Here is an 18,193-nt window from a genome sequence, read left to right on the forward strand (position 1 = left end):
AACCTGTATAAGGTAAGTAAGAGCTTCCCTTCGCATTCTTCCAAACATGCCATGCCTTGTCTTTTAGCTTGGTCCAAGCACTAAGCTTCACCTCTGCTAAACCTGTTTCACCATTCACCAGCTTCACCAAGTTCCCTGCAACCATGAACCGGCCCTTGTTCCAGTTTATGTGAAACTAGCTTCCTTCACCTGCAAGTAACTGCTTCCACTGTCACTTCGTCATGAGCAACCTTGCTCTAACACCAGCTCCAACCGAGCTCTGATACCAATTGTCACGCCCCTACACCTACGGTAGTCTTTCAAGCACTTATAGCGAGGTGTGGCACTACCAACCATTTTCTTTTCACCAATACTTACGATTGTAGACTACGCCTTAACATTCCATACTTAGTTTTATTTTTGTTACCAAGTATTATTAATGTGCCTTTATACCAATGAACACCCATACACATTCATTATCAACAACATTATACAAGAGAAATGCACAACAGTATAAAGGGAGGGGCAACTCCCTGTAATATGAGTCTGCCCGAATATCAATATATATATAATTTTTCCACTTTTACAAATTATAGGCTAAGTCCTTGGGAAACCCCAAATTTATACTTAGCCAAATTTCCAACTTCGGCAAACTCGGTTGCCCAACTCGTCGGCACCTCCGCACGGTCGCCGCATGACTCACCAACTCTTCGTTCACCTTGTTGCACGTCTTCGCCGGTTCGCTCTTCGTTTGGTCGCAAGCACCCAAACCGTGTACACCTACCCACACGTAGTCCCACTTGCCAACTCTTGACAAATGCCCAAATCGTGTGAACAGCACGTAGTACTTCCTACCCAACTCTACGACCTCCGGTTCCAACCTTCGTTTCACGGTCGTGTTGTTTGCCCAACTTAGGCACGCCTCCAAGTCACCACACACGGGCGCCTCTACTCGAGACACACCTCCGTTCACAATCTCGACACTTCACCAAGTCCCCGTGCACACTTGCACGACGGGCAGGCGCTCACCCGAGTCACCCAAGAACCCGTGCCAAGTCGTCGCACAAACCGGGCGCCACACACCCATGCACACCTCAATCATCCAGCGGGCACCACACACCCGTGCACGCCCTCACCCAACCACCGGACCCTCCTTCCCACACCTTCACCCAAGACCAAGAGATATGCAACTTACTCCTTGTGTAGCCTCGCCCAAGAATGGGCGCATCACCATGTCATGGGCCTTAACCTTCCTTGCTGCATCTACCTTAAATCTGTGCACTCCTCTTATTGAGCGAAGATGTAGAGTGAGTGATTGGATGTCCAAATGATTCCAACACACTTGCAGTATATACCAAGGTTGGGGCGAAGTCCTGGTTGCCCAGCCGACTTGCCCAACGCCCATCCATTATCGCAAATACATCAAAACTCATGTCGGCCTCCTCTATAACCATCGGTCGGTCGTGGCTGCTTGCTCCATGCTCCCCACACCTATAAAAACCATCGCTCTCCCTTCTTCATGCGTGTTTCAACTTATCTCCACGCGCACAAGTTAAGTTCGAGCTGTTCTTCAAGTCGCGCTTCGTCCGAATGCCGTTTGTTCAGCCTCCCAACCACACGCACACATCGTTCACCCACAGTTGCACTTTGGGCAGACGCGCCTAAGGACAGCAGGTCCTTATAGTTATGGTGTGATTAAAAGTCATGGTGAATATGAACCCTCCAGATTTCGGACGCATTACCTGAAAGTTTGAGATGCCATGGTACGTTTAGAAGTCACAACTTTGATGGGAAAAAGCATTCAATGCCACCATGCATCATAACAAAGTGAAAACATAGAAAAAAATAAAAAAATTGAGTCACAACATGATTGAACGAACGTGAATTAGAAGGAGAGGGGAATTGGTAATAGTCAGTGTGTCCAGCATGTCGTACAGCAAATCTTGCCAGCAGGGAAAAGACAGCAGGAGGTCTCCTAACTCTTCCAAAGCAACTTCCGCATCGGCCTCCACAAACATCACGCCTTCTCCAGTGCATTCCAACACGAGCTTTCTGGCGGCAGCGTCTCTGACTCTTCCAGCAAAAGGGTAGTAGATCACTAAAACGTTGGCCAACCCTTCTCTGATAACTCGGGCGGGATCCTCACTCTTCTTCGATGGGTCGAACCGATAGAACTGAACAACGTGGCAATGAAATCTCAGGGTTGGTTAATCATCGATATTGGAGGGGTACATAAACTCTTTTGGAATAGGCTGAGAAGGAGCGACGAGGATGGCCGACTTTCTTGTGACTTTGAAGTGCAAATATGCCATGGAAGATCAAATTTTCGATACTCGGCCAAAGCCAGAAGAAATAGCCCAACTGTGTTAGACTCTTTGAGGCAAGAGAAATACAGTATATGAAGGATAGCTGTTGAGATTGCATAATGTAACACCTATTTATAAGATTATAAATGGAATTAGAGTGAGATCTATTTATAACATTATAAGTGGAATTAGAGTTAGAGCTGTTTTTAGTGGAGGAGGTGGTCTAATTGTTAGGGGGAGAAGATATGGTATAGTCTAAGTTTTTTTAGGTGAGATGTTTAGTTTCACAAACCAGGTAGCCTTGAACCAGACAAACCATTAATGACCAACATTGAAAAAAAAAGGCACCAGGTAGGTAATTAAAACCAACCAACGTTGAAAAAAAAGTCACCAGGTAAGTAATTAAAACCAACGACATAGGAGATTTGCAACCAACGAGAAGTACAGTAATCTTACGAACAATTTACCCATCAAATTTTAACCCTGCAAAGTATCAGCATGGATGGCGCAGTGATTTCTAGAAGGTCAGCAGAGGGAGGAATGGTCATCCGGGGCACGACTCCATATACCCTAAAGTAATGCTACCCTGCCCCATCGAGAAATGATGCGATATATTGGGGCCTTGTACTTTGATAAAGATATCAAAGGTAAAACATGGTTGCTGTGAGATTTTACCGACGGAGCATGAACGACATCTAAATGGCTAATAATGACGAAGAGGTGTAAAATTTTGAAGGCAACAAACGGAGTACCTACGACGAAAAAGGAATGAAGGGATGGATAGACTTACTAACTAGCAATTGTTTCAAAAGGTACAAAAAGAAGTGGATAGAATTATGAAATTGGAATTGTTGAATTTCTGTAAAAGATTAAAAAGTACAAGTATTTTTGTAACAAAATATTAAAAATGAGAATAATGAATGTTGAAAACCACATAACATTTATAGTCTAAATTATATTATTAATTTATATATATATATATAAAATTAATTAAAATCCCAATTGTATTGTCAATTTGGGTTTTGGTTACACACAATATGGTTTATGGTACACAAAAATGATGAACTATAAATATGTATAGAATTTGATGTTATTATCTGTCATGAAAGTTAAAACTTTTATAGAAACATATGCTTCCACAATTGCAACTCTGCTCCAACATTGATTCATATTCTTCCACAACTGCAACTCTGCTCCAACATTTATGCACTATGTCATGTTTTGTAAAACCTGCCACACTAGTGCAGTGCAATAAGAAATAGTTTATAAACGATTATTTGTCATTTTTACTTGTTTGAATAATGTCGGTCTTCAGGTTTTTAAACTTTGCAATATATTCCTCAACTATGTCGAAGTCACCCTTCTTTAGGTTGGAGAGATTAGTTTCAAGTCAGTGGACTAGAGTAGTATTTATTGTTGCAAAGAGACTTTTGAAGTTATTATAGATTTCCTTTGGAACTTTGTTATCCTTGGTATGATGAATGCAATTAAACTGACATAAAGACTGGTCAACCTAATAGCTTCATCCTTCTTTAAACATACCAAGTTATCATGGTCATAAATTTCAACAAGAAGTGGCCTTGTCAAGTACATACATTCACCTTTGCTTCTCTGTTGGAACCATTCTCAAGCATCTTGAAATAATTAATGGTATTGTTAAAAATTTAAGTCAAAGTTGGCGTTCTCATTTATTTTACTTTTTCTATCCATTCTCCTTTATCTTACCTTTTCTATCCTTTTACTTTAAGATTTAATATTACCAATGATTACCAAGGTGACAAGCTCCTCAAATTTGAATCCCTATCTTTTGTCTTAAAAGGTGCTTGGCATGGAGTCATGGACACGGTGATATTTTCCTAAGTGTCCCATACCACTCTCGGGCTCTTAGAAACTTCTAATAAAGTGCCTAAAATGTCACCAGAGATGGATGGAATGCCTTGGAAACAATGTTGGCCTTATTGTGCAATCTTTCTATATTTGGAAATGTCATATGCTATGGTTGGCAATGTTTCCAAGGCATTTTGTACATGTTTGGGTATTTCAGGAATTGAAACATGGTTGGACTAGGCATTTCCTACAGCTTAGGATGAAACCAAATCTCACCCAAAATTTGAAATAGCCTCCTTAAAAGTACCTTAGAGAGAGATTTCTCTCTAGTGTTGCTTGAGAGGGAGTGAAAAATTCAGGCACAAGTGCTGAAAACAAATGTACAAAAGTGCTCTTAAGAAAAAGTTGCCAATCACAAGCGAGAACACAAATAGAGAATGAATACCACACTATTAGAAATGGTTGAACAACTGCATAGAAATGTAGATAATGAGTGTTTTCCGCAATATTGGTTGTTACAACATGTATATGGTATTTATGTTGACTGTATGGAATATCAAGTTACCAAGAGGAGGTAATGCCCATAAATGAGAATGACTATCTTTCCCTTCAGCGCTTACACCTCCATGTTGTATATGGAACTCCCAGATGGTATAAACACCTGCTGGTAATGTATAGAACTGAATCAGGTATCCACGTTGCCCAGAAAGGAAGTTAACGGTCCGTGCTTCTATTCTCAGCCACCCAAAAGAAGTTCACACCCAACAAGGAAGTTAATGGTCCCTGCTTCTGATCTCAGTCACCAATAAGAAGTTCACGCCGTACAAGAGGTATCATGAGCTCCCATATAGTATTATGTCCAGGCAAGAAGATAAGGCGTTAAAAATTCATCTTCTTCAGACTTGGGCTTCACCATTTTCTTCTTCACCTTATATCTTCATGTAAGAAAGCCTAGTGCAGAAATCATGACAACAATCCAAACCCTTGATAAATGTCCTAATGCTCTAATTTGAGACTTGTTCCAAAGATTTGATCTCCTGATATTCATAACATTCTTTAGAGTCATTCTGGAAGAAAACCGCAACACAAGGATTATATTATGAACTGTGAATATTAGAATTGACACAATCTAAAGAAACACAAGTCCACTAAAAGTTGAGCCATCGACCAATATTGCAGAGGAACAAACTTCATCAAATGTCTCGAGGTTGGCAATTTAAAATTTTTGAAATTTATAAGTAAAGAGGTATTTGTGAACCAGTAAAACACCAAACACAATGTAAAAAAATGGCTTGAAAAGTTGAAAGAATGAAATAGAGGATTCCTTGTGTGTGTAAAGAGAATCCCATTAAGGCAAACGAAACAAATTTGAAAAGCCTTGTTAACCTCTGAAATATTTAGTTGTTTTCTCTTTGATATGGTTGCCCCTTATTTCTGATCCTTAAGGGAAAGCCTCCCTTTTGTAAACCTGATGTACAGTAATAAAAATTTTGATAGGGAGAAAGATCCATCATTTCTGATTCATGCAGCAAACTGTTGTTCTTGCAAGTTAAATAGTAACAATAACATTCAAGAGAGTAAAATATAATACACTAAATGAACATACCACTGCCTACTTTAGCCCTTGAACACCTACATGAAGAGCCATACCAGATAAAAATTATATTCATTGTAATCAGATTTACTTCACAGGGAAAAAGACAAATACCTTGTCAAATATTTTAATCAAATTGTCTCTTGTAGTAGAGAATGGAATTTCAACTACCAAGCTTCGAAAATACCGATAGACTGCAACGAGTTCATCTCCCATGTATGTTGCCAGTATTGCAAGCTGGAAACCGCAAACCACAAAATGATACCGTTAACTTCCCACAGAAAATTAATACTTTAGTTTGCTCACTTTGGAGGCAGATTCAGATAAACTAAGACAGATTAAAAAGAACAGAACCACAAATTGAGATCAAACCTGATGATGGTGATTTCCACTTGATGGCCAAAGTGAGGCAGCCTGCACATAGTAGGTTGCTGCAACTAAAAAATCACGGCCTAAAGATTCCCATAGAATTTGTTGAGTCTTCTAGTGTAGTTGCTTATGATGGAAAAGCCCAGGTGAAAGAGTGCATTGTTATTTTCACTTATTCAAGCCCAATGCTTAAAGTTTAAGTTTATTTTTTATTTTTCTGGTTAGTAATGAAACTGTTGACCTTACGCTACCAAATTATGACTGTTTCTGTCAGTTTTGAAATTAATTGCTTTATCATCTTGTCTCTTACAACCAACTTAATTGCAGCAAGTTGTGGAAGCTGGTTCACTTTCATGAATACATAAAGAAGGCATGTGCTTTTTTGTTTCTCTGTTTGTTGTTCCTAAACTTTGAGACAGTAAGTGGCATAAGTTACTGCCCATCTCAAATTGGAGTCACCCCTTAATGCCATTTTACAGGTGTATATGATCTATTGACAATTTTTTCTTTCGTGTCTATCAACTATTGACAGTTGCTGTAAACAGAATTGGAAGAAAAAAAGATATTGTGTTAAGAAGTTGAAATACAGCTGACAAAAATAGAAACAAATCAATATTGCAAATCATTTGTAATATATATTTTACTAAGATGTGAGAATACAAATCCAACATAACGAGAAGGAAGGGAAGGGCTCATTTGCAGAAGAAGGATCTTCATAGAATTTTGTCAAAAGGAAAAATGATAGAGTCACGATCTGAATATGATAAAATCAGATATTTTAGTAATGATGTCATAACTACAAAAGTTCATACATACATACATACATACATACATACATACATACATATATATATATATATATATATATATATATATATATATATATATATATATATATATCATGCTAAAATCAAGGTACAAAAGCTCAAATCTCTACTTTAAACTTTTAAATGCTTATTATTCCAGACTATCTAAATATGTTAAAAAACATTAAAGCAAGCCTTACAAAAAGATGATATATTCAAAACGTTAGTAGTGAGGAGTTCAATAACTAGAAGAAAATTTTATGAAAGTGTGTGCATCAGAATACTCGTCTTTTATGATTTTATGAACATACAATCATATTTGCAGAGATAAAACAATTGTATCATATGATTGCAAATGTGCAGATCAAAGAAGTATTTATTATTTATTTATATATAATTATTATTTATTTATCATAATCCTTCAATTTATTTTATTTATTTATTATTGTTATTATTTGTATTATATCTATTATAAATAAAGGAAAACTAAAGAGTAAACAGGATCTAATTATTTCTGAATAAACTAAGAATGATCATTTAATCATAAGAAATCATCTGTTATAAGGTTTACAACCAACAATACAAGACAATCCATGAAGGATAGTTGCATCTTTTACTGAAGAAAGGAATGAAGATTGCATAGACAACCATCACAAATAAAGCCAACAGAGAGCTTACCACAGAACAAAACGCCGAAGACAATTAAGAACATAATAGGACTTGGGAAATCATTGTGATGGTCCATTAGGTACGGAGCTTTGGACACTTCTTCTTACAACAAAATGTTGTGGGGTATCACATATAATTCAACCATGGGACCTTGCTACTTAAAAGCAGCAGGAGACAGTCAAATGCAAGTACCAAGTATAATGAAGTTGCAACCAGCTGCAGGATTCCTTGAAGAATAGTTGCATGTTCAGTTGGTGAAAATCCACGATTTGCATTTGAGTGAAAAGTTAACCAAAAAGAATACGCTCCAAAACACTCCATGACTTGGAAGGGTGTCTGAGATCACTGTAGTGTTCATTAGGTCGGAAGCTGTGGACATTTCATGTTGCAACAAAATGTTGTGGCTAATCACATATATCAGCACATTTTAGTTCTGGATATGAAATGAGAGCATGTAACTTCATATTTACTTCATTGAAGCAGGACAATGTGCAGAAGGGAAGGTTCCGAGACATCATCTGGGGATTGGACATCAAGAAAATAATAAAATCAAAGCAAAGCAAATCAAGAGCGACAAAAAAAAAAGTACGAAAAACACCTCCAACAACCATAGCACAAAAAGAGGCCAAAATCCACATTTGATGGACAGAAGTTTTCCCCTTTTATATATTTATATTGGGAAGAAGATATCCACACATTTTGCAAAACCTACCATGTATGCCTTAAAAGCGTGTATTTTGCTTGATACTTTGCTCTGAAATTATATATCTATAAGTTCACAGACATTCTTGCACTGAAAAATTATTGATTATGACCTTGTTCACCTTCTTCACAAACCAAACAATCCCCTGCAAGTTATGGACAACCATGTTCACATTTTTTTATCGACTTACCAGAAATGTAAACCAACACAAATTTATGTTTGTGAAAATAATTGTATATTGTATATATAGCTACCTCGAACATGCAGCAATTAAAAAACTAATGCGGTAAAAAGCAATATAATAGTTTGAGTTTCAAATCATTATGATACTTGGCAGAGTTTCTAAATATGTGGGGAAATGCAAGATGGATTCCTAGTTACCCTGTTTCATGGGTTTCATGTATCTCACCAAATTGCTACTGTGCTTTCTGTCTATTCACATTCCATATAACTTATTATCTTTCTGTTCAGGGAAGTCACAGGCCACAATTATTGAATAGTTGATCACAGCCACAACATTTTTCCTTACACTGATAAACCACTTCCAATAGTTCCCATGGGATTGCCAATCCAATCTTCTGCCTTCTAATTTCTACACATTCCACAAAACCAAGTGCCTTGTAGTTTTGTGAGGTCATATAACAACAGGTGATGAAATTTTTTTGGCACTACTATATTTTACACTAGATTGATGAAACTTCCAAGTTCAAAAGTTCCAAGGAAGTGTCTCATTTATGTCATTAAGCATGGAACATGGAATTCCTCCACTCAAGATTGATAATGTGCATGAAAGTCAAGTGTAAAACACCAGCCAACATTTGTTATTCCAATCTTGCTAGCATTTATCAGTCCCCAATATTTAAAAGTGCAAGAAATAACAAAAGCCAAGTACTAAAAATAAATAAGTAATTCAAATGTGCAATACACTAACAGAACTTTTCACACACCTAGTGGACCATGGTGAGTTAATTAATAAATCATTGGAGTTACAAACAGAGATCTTGGCTCTACACAAAACTTCTGAGCAAAAAGGAGCGTGCAAATAATTTACCTTACCTACATAAAAATTGGTTGAAATAAAGCCTAGTTAGTATACGACTTGTCCTCTGACCAGCTAGGGTTCAGGACTGTTGAAAAATAAAATTCCACAACAAAATTACACCTTATAATAATTGTCTACCGAGGGATCTTAATCGGTTAGACAAAAAACATTAATATCTCCAACTGAAGTTCTACAATGAATAAGTTCTTTACCTTCTCCAATAGATGAATAAAATTGCCTATTATTTTATGTGACAAAATGATTTAATAGAAACAGTTCATGGGCCAGCCCAAGAATACAATTTTTGCAAGGGAATTGTCGATGACTCTTTTCACAACCCATGCAAATATTTCAAGTTACCTTCTCCAAAAATTCTTCATTTCAGAGATTGAGGGGCTCTACCTCTGTATCCCACTCCTTGGTTACACACCAAGTATCTAGAGATTCTGCAAATAAGAAGGGAACTGTATGAACACGTTGATAAAAAACCTAAAAAGAAGCTCAAAATCATAGAAAAATAAAAAGCCAACACTTTCCACAGACCTAACATCAGTTACATGACAAAGAAGTGTGTGCATCTTACTTGACTTGTGACTCAGCTTAAAATCAATTACTTGACAGAAGTTTGTAAGACTTACTTGTCTTGTGACTCTCTGCAACAACCATGAGCCACCTTTGGAGAACTGATGGCATGAAGAGGAAGATGGTACACATACCAAACATGACTATGATTGGGAAGGCATTGACCTTTCATAAAGAAGAAAAGAAAGAAAATTTTGAGTGATTTCAAAACTTTTAAATGGTTTCCAAAAAATTCCTTAAAACATTCCAAAACAAAAAGTTCCTTAGTTAATAAGACTTGTTAATCCTCATTTATATACAATACAATGCTCCTGCTCATGAAATCCATATTATAAAATGAGATTAGAAGGTCTTGTGGCCTTACATTGTAAAGCACAACACAGACAAATATGTTCAAAGGTATCCAGAAGAAGTTCATAATTGTGCTCCTAGACTCCTCAGGAATGTATTGTGATCACATTTTCATAATCGAGGGCCAGAAAATTCCCACACAGGCCTCAAACACACAGAAACCAAGAAGCTGGAGACGCCCTCCTGGTGTAATGCTTCCACCTTTTTCTGTGCTGGGCTCTAAAAGGAACTACTCATAGCAAGCACATAAAATGTCCTCAGATCCACAGTATGCTGATGTTTCATATAAATAAATTCTATCAAAAGACACAAAGGAATAGTAAAGCTAAGACATACAGTAGTTATGAGAGGAAGGAGTAAGGATCCTACAGCAACAAGGAATACAATCTGCATGTAGCTCTCTGCCTTGACTGATTGGTGGGCCAGGAGTCTAGAGGCAAGGGAACTTCCCAGCATTAAAGAGAACATAAATGTTGCAAATATGAACCCATGAGGAATATCCTGTTCATTTGGGCTCGGAGCAGGTGTCCAATGAAATACAAATGTGTACATTGAACCTTCAAATAAGGACTGTATAGCTCCTAGCAATGCAATCTTCTCATCTACTCGCCAAAATGAGCAACATAGTTGTCAAGACTAAACATAAGGAAAAGCTCTACCATCATCTGTGTATCTGATGTATAGTTCAAAGAAGACAAGATATTTGGAGATGACAGAGTTTAAACACTTACCTGAAGCAATAGCTGTGGCAGCACCCTTGAACTCATTAGATCCTTATTCTCTGAAGGATCTCCATAGTTCTCTGTCTAGGTGGAGAAGATAATGGCCATCCCTACAGCTAAGAAGCATGGTGCAACATCAAACAGAGGAACTAGACCAAAGCCTAGAGTGTCAGCAAGGGTATTGGCAAACAACCTAGAGAGAATGGCTACAAGACCATTGCCAAGGAATATTGCCTTTGAAAAGGTGAATGATAACCATTGTGGATCAAAACTCCTCTGTAAGAAACAAAAAAACCTCAAGTGACGAGAATATCTTAGCATATGCCTTGCTAATTTTTCTTATATTTCTTTCTACAAAAGGTAAAAATTGTCTTCAGATTTTAGGCCAACTCCAACAACACATTAATGAGAGAGAGAAACTACATGCTATGCAAAATAATTCTAAATACACCCGGTCTTTCAGTATTGCTGCATGCACATGATGTAAACATGCAGAAACTACCCCAACTTTTTGTGCAAGATGGATATATTCATTACCTTGAAATGTTCAGCAACAAGCCATGATTCAAAAGCTGAAAATAGAAGAGATGTGGCAATGCCTCCAAGAATACGGCCAATCATCAATATTTTGTACTCAGGAGAATGCTTTGTAATACAACTCAATATATACGTTATGCAGTATGTTATACAAGCCCTCTTCCGACCCCTGCAGATAGAACAACATATTAGAATAGATCTATTTTATTAGTTATTTTTGTTCTCAGTAATTGCCACAATACAAGTGCACAGCCTCAAACCATACGGAGTGTAACAGCTAAAGAACCCACAATCAGCTAAAGAACCCACAATCGTGCCAAATAACATAGATGACCTGAAGCCTGCAATGAAGAGTCTTCCAATATCTCCATTGCTGAAACCATACATTCTGTAAAGATAGTAACGTAGGGTCCTTGTAACCAATCTCTAGCTACGTTACAATGAAAAGAGAAACCGTTAGGCGGAGGAAAGTGCCAGGTTAGTATTATCAGAATGAGTAAGCCAATAACGTCCAATTCTATAGAGTATCTCTATTTCATGAATGCCTTGTCAGCAGATGAACCAGGATATCAACCAACCACTTCATAACTTATTGGGCAAAACCAAAGAAGATTTACATCACAAACCCAAAACATCTAGAATTACGAAGTTAAATAACTACTTATTCAATTTGTACAATATCAATCTTACAAGCGTACTGATCTATAAACAGGTCAAATTACAACAATAACCCCTACTGATAAAACACGCATGGACAATCAACAATATTTCCTTTCAACCTGGAGTTGGTTCACCAGTAAGGTTGAAAATATGTCAAACCAAAGAAAGATTGCCTTTTGTGGTGTCGGGGTATGCTTCTCTTAATACTTTGAGTGAAAATGAAAAAAAAGTGAACTTTCCTAGCTGGATATTGATAGGAATTTGACAGCTATTGGAGCCACGACTTCAAAACTTGGTTGAAATCGGAAAAGAGAGTGGAAAAACTATCTTCTAGCACATGTTGTAGCATAATTTTTTTGTGTGATCCTCATTGAATCTTATGAGCCCTTTATTGATGCTTATATCATTGGTAGTCATAACTAAACAGGGCAAGGAACCTGAGGCAATTAGAATCTCATAGTAAAAAATAAATGATAATATTCATGCAAAAATCCCAATCTATGCATTTGAATTCCTGTGGAACGTGCCAAAATGAGAACGTGGCAGGTGTAGTTAAAAGTGGAAACAACAAACAAGGGCTATGAAATTAGAAAGAAGGCAACCCGAGATGTTACCTAAAGGGCTTTAGCACTCCTTCTCTGGTCTCTTGAGCACTGAATGAACAACTCACTGAAATTTGAGCACTGAACCACTGAACTTTGAACAGAACAACCACTGAACTCTAATCACTGGATGAACAACTTCTTAATAGAACAACCAAGCTGTAAACAGGGTATAGCAGAATAGAACAGGTATAGCAGAACAGTGAATGAGCATTGAACAACCGAGAGCTAAATTCATTATTATGGCAGCAAAGCAGGTTGTGCACAGCAGAAACAACTAGCATTGTTATGGCAGCAGGTCGTGGAAGAGTAGTGGAAGAGAAGAAAGTGGAAAGCAGGTCGTCAATGGAAGAGCAGAAATCATAAAGCAGTTTTGGTGAGAGAGAAATAGTACGAGATATTTAGTGAGATGTTAGAGAACAGATGTCAATTAGACCAAGACCATATGCCAGAGGAGATGCCAGATGTCAATCAAACCATATGCCAGATTGATGCCAGATGTCAATCAGAGAATCAAAGTGTAGACTACTAAACTGATTCAAAAGAAGGCATATTGGCCTAACTACAAAAATGGTTGAATTTGTAAAAATTGAAACTTGCAATGTGATGTTTGCATAAGTTTCTCAAAACATTAATCCAAATTGATGATAAACAATCTAACGCCAATGATCCATCCATCTACCATGATGGATGCGCGTATAAATAAAGGATGTGAACCTATTTTAATCATCTTTATTTATAGAGAGTTGCATTAATAATTTAATAATTAGATAATAAAAATATTAATGTATTAAAAGGTCTTTCTTCATTAGATAAAAAAATAAATCAGTTAGGTTTAATATAAATCTATATTTATTATTTTTAATTATCTTGACTAGTTAGTTTACATTGAAATAGGAATTTGATAAATTTATTTTATTGTTAGCTCTTAGACTTTTGTGATCTATAGTATGTCTTCCACATTAATCACATGTTATAGAATGGGTTCGACCTTTTGAACCAACTAATGTGGTTCATCCTCAAGACAAATGGTGAGAAAAACAGTCTTAACAAAAGATTAAATAGTAGAGAACCGTCCCGGTGATGTTATAGAATGGGTCCACATTTCGAACCAACTAATGTGGTTCATCCTCAGGACAAATGGTGAGAAAAACAGTCTTAGCAAAATATTAAATAGCAAAGAAGCATCTGGGCCTTGAGATAGCCGTTAGGAACTAGCCATTGAAAACTAGTTGTTAGAGAGTTAAGAAATAGTTAAGGGGAAAAAATACTAAAAATTAGTTAAAAATTTAATTAAATTATATCTTAATTTTATTTTATAATAATAAATTCCAAGATTAAAAGTAAATAATAATAATAATAATAACTACTACTAGATAAATAATAAAAACAAATAATAATAATCTTAAAAAAAAAATCAAAAATAAAATAAATAAATATATATATATATATATATATATAAAATAATAATAATAATAATAAAACAATAATAACACATAACAATAACATAATGGTAATAAAAATAATAATCGTAATAAAAATAAGTAAATAAATAATAAAAACAAATAATAATAAGAACCTAAAAAGTTTTAAATAAACAAATAATAATAACCTCAATAATAAAAATAATAATAATAATAATAATAATAAATTAATTATCCATCATTATTAAATATTGAATACTTTATTTTTTTATACTATTAAGCATAAAGTAAAAGTTGTTTTATTTTGGATGCTAAAGATTTAAACTTCATAAAAATATATTAGTATTTAATAAGTGATAGTTACAAAGTAAAAGTGGATTCTTTCTCAAAAAGAACTATGTTTATTTTTTCCTTTTAATTAAATTAATTAATTTAAAAAATATATATATAAGTTTGACAGAACTATATCTTCATCATGTCCAATATATCACCCCAATCATGGCGGGCGGGACCATGACTTTACATCAAGGAGTGTCTTAACAGAGCGCCCTATCACCATCAATCACCATCAAAGAGTGTCTTAACAGAGCATCCTATCACCATCAATCACCATCAAGGAGTGTAGCACTCGATCCATCACTTTAATTTAAAAAATGTTATATGAATAAGTTTGATATGAAAAGAGTTATTGTATTTTGGCTCGATCTGTCACTTTAATTTAAAAAATGTTATATGAATAAGTTTGATATGAAAAGAGTTATTGTATTTTGAGCATATGGTATTGGTAAGTCATGATATTGACCCATGGTATTGTAAAAAAATATCTCCATGAAAATGTTGAAATGAAACTCCATGGTTAAGAACCTTGTTACACATTTTTTTAAATATAGATGTGTTTTTCCTACAAAATGTATATAACTCATATATATTATTTTCATAATTAATAATAGTAATCAATTAATAATTTAAAATAAACTTATAATTTGGCTAGTTTTTATAAGTTTTTTAATGTTGGTAATGTGAGATATAAGATTATTACAATGGATTGGTGTTTACCATCCATTTAATTTAATTATTAACAATTAATTTAATTTAATTATCAATAATTATTAAGTGTATGGTAAGGAGTTAATCTCCATGGGATATTCGAGAGTATTTTTAGCAATCAGGAATTAAAGGTTGAAATATATTTCAAAATTAGTTATACCCTTTCTTTCTTTCTAACTATATTAATTAATTAAAACATATACCATGTGAAGAAGAGTCATGTGAAATGTAGTTTTTTGGACACGTTGTATTGATCAACCATGATATTGGCCTATGATATTGTAACAAACCCTATTTATAGATTAAGAATCTCTATGAGAAAATGAAAATGAAATTCCTTGTTACATTTTTTTTTAATGTATATATCTTTAACTTATATTGATTTTTTTAATTAATAATAATGATGATGATGATTAATGTCCACTAAGCCTAATGTGGTCTATCAGACATCAAGAAAAGAGTGTCTAATTTTCATTCTTCAAAATCTTGTTTCTTTGATCCAAGAGGAAGGAAATAAGTGTTCCAAGATGATTATAGTTGGGCTCACTTAATATGTCAAGAAGATTGGAGGTGTGGCTGATGATAGTGAGTTGTAAGTGGATGTGGGTAAGAGTCAAGCAGTCTAAAAGTAAGTGCTTTTCATCTTCCATCTTCTTAGTATATCACAAATCTGACAAATTCTATCATCCTAGGGTGTCTTGGGGGTAGACCACCGCCTTGTCTCACTCTGAAGCTCGTAAGAGTTAGTTCTAATCCTAGTGATGTACATTTTCTTCTTAGTGCTAGTCAACATAGAGAGATGATTATGGTTATCAAGGGTGGGGTTGATCACCTTCTTATAGTACCTTAGCTTCCTTTTACACTTCATCTCCTTAGCATCTGACATCTTGTCCTAAAATTGATGGAAGTAATGCTTCCATGTCATGTTTAGTTGTCATTGTGAGTCTCTAGGCATCAGTCTAGAAGTTGTTGATTCCTATGTTATGAGTAAAAATCATGATCTAGATGTGTCGAAGTCAGTGTGCTATCACTAGTAGAAAATGATGAAATTAGTGACTAAGTGACTTAAAAAGTTAGTCACCACAATTATTTCAACTAAATTACTACTAAATTTGAGCAATTTTAAGTGGTCGAACTAAAAATGACTAACTTAAACGACTAATTTAGTTTAGGGATAAAATATATGACTAGATAATAAGTGACCAAACTAAAAGTGACTAACTAAAATTAATAATTTAGTCCCTGACAAAAATATATGGCCAGATAATAAGTGACAAAATTAATAATGATTAACGTAAACAACACATTCAAACCATGTAAACAACACATATGCAAACCTTTACATGTGTAGAGCCTCCATGGGTGTGTGTGAGGGAATGCGTTTGATATCTTATAGTTGGTTTCCCTTCATCACCAAAGAGGCTTAGGCTATGAGTGGATTGGCCAAGCAACCCTCATAATTTGTTCCTTTGATTTTTTGGGAAATCTCAAGTTAAAGTCTAACTAGTGCTAATAGATGGTCTCAAAGGTGTTTGCTAGGGTTTTTAAACAAGGTCACTAGATCCCAATGCAACATAGGTACCTTGGATTTGTTGAAAAGTAAAATACCCCACGTGGCACCGAATGGGTGATTGATGACTACTAGTTAGAGGACTTAAACCAAATTAATCGTGGAGGTCAAAACTACAATTGAAAAAAGAACAACACACACATGATAATTCACACTAGAATTCATCCTCTCACAATCAAGAGTTATGAATAAAATGTTAATTCTTTGATGAAGTCAATGAAACCAACACTACTAAACTAACATAGAAGTTGCTATTAAAATGATTAACCACAACACATATTAACATACTCAATATCCTTGTCATAAATAATAATAATAATAATAATAATAATAATATATATATATATATATATATATATATATATATATATATATATTTATATGAGGTTCTTCTCAATGACTATCCTGACCACCATATTTTCACTCTAATTTAATTTTTAACAATTCAATATAAAAAATGTGAATAAACACTTAAATCTAAGAAATTGATCTTTTTTATTGTCATATAGTGTTAGTGAAACTATAACACAGCCATCTTTGTTTCCTTCCCTCCATATTTTTTCTTCCCACCAATTTTTTTTAGTGATCACAAATTTATTTTATTTTTAATTTTAAATTTTGCTCCACACATTTACATTTATTTTTCATTCTAAATTCACTTCTGCACATTTACATTGATTTTTAATTTTAAATTTCCTCTGCACATCCAGAGAAGTCAAGGATGGTCACTGTCGTCAAGTGTAGGCCGATCACTGCTAGCAAGTGATTTGGTGGGTTGTTCAGACAATAAGGGATAATTGTGGCATCTCCGAAGGTGGTTGGACTCGGACAACATAGGCTACAGGGGAGAATAGAACTTGGGACCTGTTGAAAGAGCGGCAAAACTCATTTCTAAGATTTGGAAGGCCTGATCACTGCAGAATCATGTGTTCCCAATTCAAGCTTTGCATAATAATGTTTACAAATCCTTCTGCACTGCTTGGTACTTGGTTTTACTTATCCATGGGTGTTTTGGTTTTTCTGTAATGGGCATTTTAATTTTTTGGCCGGTAGATGACGCTCTTTGCTCTTTCAATTTCCCTCTGCACATCCAGAGAGGTCTAGGCCAATCACTGCCATCAAGCATTTTGGTGGGTTGTTCGGACAGTAAGGGATAACTGTGGCATATCTGAAGGTGTTTGGACTCGGACATCATAGGCTGCAGGGGAGAATGGAACTTGGGACCTATTGAAAGAGCGGCAGAACTCATTTCTCAGCCATAATTTCACACTGCATATATTACTGCGCATGCATGGCTTTGTGAGGATGTGTTTTGTTTATGTCCCTTAGTTTTGTTGGCTATGCTTAATGCTCCCAAATGTGATTTTAGTTACGCTCTATTGCAGTAAATAAATTCTCATATT

At 35.3% G+C, this 18,193-nt stretch overlaps 2 pseudogenes; both read right to left on the reverse strand.

Annotated features, from left to right (window-relative positions):
- Positions 1 to 1,838: 1,838 nt before the first annotated feature.
- Positions 1,839 to 5,922, reverse strand: LOC149253681 (benzyl alcohol O-benzoyltransferase pseudogene; annotated as a pseudogene).
- A 3,453-nt stretch (positions 5,923 to 9,375) lies between these two features.
- The window catches only part of LOC149253682 (uncharacterized), a 36,471-nt pseudogene continuing 27,653 nt past the window's right edge, over positions 9,376 to 18,193 (reverse strand).

This window comes from Pinus tabuliformis, chromosome 7 (genome assembly GCF_031772625.1).
Source record: "Pinus tabuliformis cultivar Carrire ecotype Pingquan chromosome 7, CPIR1, whole genome shotgun sequence".
NCBI lineage: Eukaryota > Viridiplantae > Streptophyta > Pinopsida > Pinales > Pinaceae > Pinus > Pinus tabuliformis.